General features: G+C 44.0%; 1 long non-coding RNA gene across 1 annotated transcript; it reads right to left on the bottom strand.

The window, feature by feature from the left end:
• Positions 1-2,511: 2,511 nt before the first annotated feature.
• Positions 2,512-4,358, bottom strand: LOC123147078 (uncharacterized). The gene is made up of 2 exons (XR_006473046.1): positions 3,872-4,358; positions 2,512-3,611 (listed from the first exon to the last, which is right to left on the bottom strand). It is a non-coding gene; the product is annotated as an uncharacterized lncRNA (long non-coding RNA).
• Positions 4,359-4,608: the final 250 nt, after the last annotated feature.

Below are 4,608 nucleotides of genomic sequence, written 5' to 3'. Positions count from 1 at the left end.
ATATTCTTTTCTATAAATTTGGTCAAACTTTACGAAGTTTGACTTCAGTCAGCTCTAATATACGGAGTAAATAAAAATGGAGGAAGTATGTCATTGATCGATCTTACACAGATGTATTCACAGTGCATACACCAGGCAAGATTTAAATCTTAAGACACTGATTTGCATGTACGTGGAGGAGAATTGACCGACCCAAGAAACCTAGGCGAATACGGTGGCGGCCGGGACAACATGCATGTGGGCGCTACCGCCATGGGTTCGTAAGGAGCTGGATCGGCTTCGGCGTGCCTCGCTATGGCGCAGGGAGGATGTATGCCATGGTGGGCACTGCAAGGTTGCGTGGAGCCGCGTCTGCCGCCTGCGTGACCTTGGCGGGCTCGGCATCGTCGACCTGGAGCGTTTCAGTGTCGCGCTTCGCCTTCGCTGGCTCTGGGCGGAAAGGACATCGGTTGTTCCCTAGCATGGATTATTAGTCCCGGTGACACTTGGGGAGCGGCACATGTTCGCGGCAGCCTGCGTGGTCACCATTGGGGATGGCAGCGGAGTCAGTTTCTGGTATGATAGCTGGCTGCCCGAGGGGGGCGCCGCTCATGATCGCCCTTGATCTTTTCACGGCTTCAAGACGCAAGGCGCACTCCGTGTGTCAAGCAATGTTAGGGGACAGATGGATCCAAGACCTCCGCGGCCGGGTGACCACCGACCTGTTGCCTTCCTTCGTCAGGCTATGTGTGTGCGTCAATTCCTGGCAGCCGCTCACCCCTGGCACCATGGACTCCTTCCGCTGGAGATTAACGGACAATGGCATCTATACAACGGCTTCCGCGTACAAGCTTTTCTTCATCGGATCCACCATCTTCCCATTGCGGCTGGAGATTTGGAAAGCCTGGGCCCCGCCCAAATGCCGCACTTTTGCCTGGCTGCTCACCCAGCGGCGGATCCTCACAGCTGATCGCCTGCTTGCCCGGCAATGGTCTAACTCTTATTTCTGCCTGTTATGTATGCGGAACCTCGAGACCGCGGTGCACCTCATGAAGGAATACCCGTGGCTACGGCGGTTATGGGCAATGGTGGCGCACCGCTTCGCAATCTCGGAGCTAAGCCCGGCTTCATGGACGTTGGGTACGCCATGGACAGACTAGATCAGCAGCATGAGCCGGGCGCCTTCCACTCGGAAGTTGGCGAAGTCGGTTGTTCTCCTGGTTTTCTGGTGGATTTGAAAGGAGCGTAACGCATGCATCTTTAATGGCGGCACGGAACGCTCGCCGCGGCAGGTCTTGCATCTCCTGCTATCGGAGGCAAGCGACTGGGCGCTGGCAGGAGGCCGGCACCTAACTTTGGAAGAGTAGCCCAGGCCGACCCCTTTTTTCTTTTCTTTTCTTTCTTGTTCTGCAAGCTAATGCGTTAGCCTTCACCCTGTACTCGGCGTTCTCTCGCCTCCCGTTCTAATCAATGAAATACGCAGCTCTCCTGCGTTTATTTTAAAAAATATATATATAGGGGCGGCCGTAGCTTTCGTTACGAAGGACCTGGTCACGGACGTACACAAGTTTATAGCATCATAATTGTCGAGCATGCGCGGCGGCAATACATGTGTGTACGGCTAAGTTATTTTGCCGGTGCTGGGAGCTACCGGTGAAGTCCTGGCCAATGAAATGCTGCCAGCTAACTTTATATGGGCCAAGTATCCAATGTATTCCATTGCTTTCTCACTTTTCCAACTTTGTATTTTTTTCACCTTGGTCCCATGCACAGACAAGACAACCCTGACACGTGCATCTTTTTCTCTGTGCACAGCGCCGACGTGCACCTTATCCTTGTCTGTACTTATAACAACCCATCACTATTAATTTCTTTTTCATAATTCAGATGGTTCATATCTTGGAAACCAAATATTATTTTTTGAATTTTTTTATATATTTGAACTCATCATTCCAAGATCTTTAGAACGAGATTAATTTTGGATACTTTTGAAACATGTTCAAATTATGACATTTGAAACCACTTATTTCACTTAATATGTTTCAGTTATTATTTTATTATTTTATTATTTTATAAAAACAAACATCAATAATTGAAAAGACAAATTTCAATATGTTGTCAGATTTCGGTTGGTTAATATGTTTCAGTCCTCAAAATTGCTTTCACAAGACATATTTCACTTACTTGAAAAAATCAATCTCATAAGTAGCATTTACAAACATGATTAACAAAATTCAATTCTTTCAACGGACATATTTCAATAATTCCAAAAACCAAATTCAATTCAACAATTCCAAAAACCAAATTACTTACCTGAAAAATCGATCATTTCAATAATTCCAAAAACCAAATTACTTACCTGAAAAATCAATCATTTCAATAATTCCAAAAACCAAATTACTTGCCTGAAAAATCAATCATTTCAATAATTCCAAAACCAAATTCAATTCTTTCAACGGATATATTTCAAAAATACAATTCATAAATCATGTCTTAAAAATCATGTTTCAATGGATTTCATACACAATCCACAACAAGTAATTTCATATATTTTCATAGAAATTAGTTTCACAACTTACAACACCACATTGAAATATATTTCAGGGAAGTAATTTCATAATTTTCATTACATATCTCACTGAATTAACAAGTTACAAATATGAGAAAGATACTCCAATTTTGATAATTATATAACCCTTTCACAGGCTAAAATAATCTAGTTTCACCACATTGAAATTAGTTTCTCACTGAATTAGCAATTTCAAAAAAACATTGCAATCAATTTTGAGAATTATATAACACTTCCACAGGCTAAAATAATCTAGTTTCACCACATTGAAACATAAATTTCAAAAAATACATGTCACTGAATTAACGGTTTCAAAAAATATTGCAATCAATTTTGAGAATTATATAACACTTCCACAGGCTAAAATAATCTATTTTCACCACAATGAAACATAAATTTCACATAAATTAGTTTAACAACTTGCAACACCACATTGAATTATAATTCAAGCAAGTAATTACATATATTTCAGGTAAGTAATTTCATATATTTTGATACATATCTTACTGAAATAATAAGTTATTAGTATGAGAAATAGCAGTTTCATATATTTCAGACAAGTAATTTCATATATTTTCATAGAAATTAGTTTCACAACTTGCGACACAACATTGAAATATATTTCAGGGAACTAATTTCATAATTTATCTCACTGAATTAACAAGTTACAAATATGAGAAATAGTTGTTCCGTATATTTCAGAGAAGTCATTTCATATTTTCACAGCTCATCTAAACATAGCTATTTCAATTCATATCTCGCTGAAAATCATTCCAATCGTTTTGAGAAATATATAACACTTCCACACACTAAAACAATTCAGTTTCACCAGATTGAAATGTAAATTTCACATAAATTTGTTTCACAACTTGCACCACCACATTCAAATATATTACAGGGAAGTAATTACATATATTTCAGTGAATTGCACAGATCAATTTCAAATATCACATCAATTTCAATAACTCGTATGTCAGTTTCAGTAGCGGATCCATTCGAGTAACAAATAGTTCTTGAAATGTTCCTGAGAAATATCATGGACTAGTACGTGTTGTCAATGTTCCTGAAAAAATTCAGTATAAAAAATATCATGAACTAGTACTAGTACTAGGGGAATCAATCAAGGATAATAAAAAACAGTCTGGCAATGGGGCAACAACTAGTACACGGTGCATCAGGATGGAAATCCAGCACAAGTAGTAGAACAGGCTCAACAAATCGATTAAACAAGGGAAGCGACTAGTTGTGAAGCCAACATCGAACACGGCAACCTAAAAAATCATGGACCAGGGAGGAATCAAGGAGGGATGAGCCAGAACCAACAGTGTGCATGTCGATGGAGATGGCGTGATCCGCGTGCAGTCAGCGGAGATGAGCAAGATCCTCGTCCAGGTCGCCGAAGATGACATCTCGTGAGCACCGGCTCGGTCGAGATCGGCACCGGGGTGGCGGGTCGGCGCCGTCGCCCAAGACGGCGTCCGGCAGCGACGTCCAGACGGCGCACATGTGGGACCGGCGTGCCCCCACGGGGCGCCACGGCGCGAGGAGATTGCCCCGGCTTTCAGGCGACGCCGCGCTTCCAGATCTGGAGCAAGCGGCGGTGCTGTTGTTAGTCGAGCGCCCAGGCGGCGGACCAGACGGCAGGGGCGGCCGCGGGGACGGGGGTCCAGGTTAGAAGCTGGGCGCGAAGAGGAAGGTCGCCGGCGGCCATGAGGGAGAGGACGAGCGTGGCGTCGCCGGCCATGGGTGAGAGGAGGCGAGGCAGAGTGGGGGCGTGGGTTCCTGGCATGTGCGGGATCGAGACCTGGGCTCCATCATGTATTCCATCTGTATAGGTCTCGTATCCTGGAATCGGAGGGGAAAAAAGAAATCTTGCGGGGTCCATCCGCACGAATCTAGAAGCATTGACGGATGGTGGATTTCCCACCGGTAGCTCCCGGCTCCGGTAAAAAGGACTTTGCGATCTTACCTATCTCCTTGCCCGTTGCTTGTAGGGCTGCATGCAAGAGGCGAGTTTGGAACATGAGGCTGCCGATGTCCATGTACAGGTGAAGGGCCGG

Source organism: Triticum aestivum, chromosome 7A (assembly GCF_018294505.1).
Source record: "Triticum aestivum cultivar Chinese Spring chromosome 7A, IWGSC CS RefSeq v2.1, whole genome shotgun sequence".
Lineage (NCBI taxonomy): Eukaryota > Viridiplantae > Streptophyta > Magnoliopsida > Poales > Poaceae > Triticum > Triticum aestivum.
Note: the sequence above shows the minus strand (reverse complement) of the source record. Positions and strands in the feature narration are given on the sequence as shown.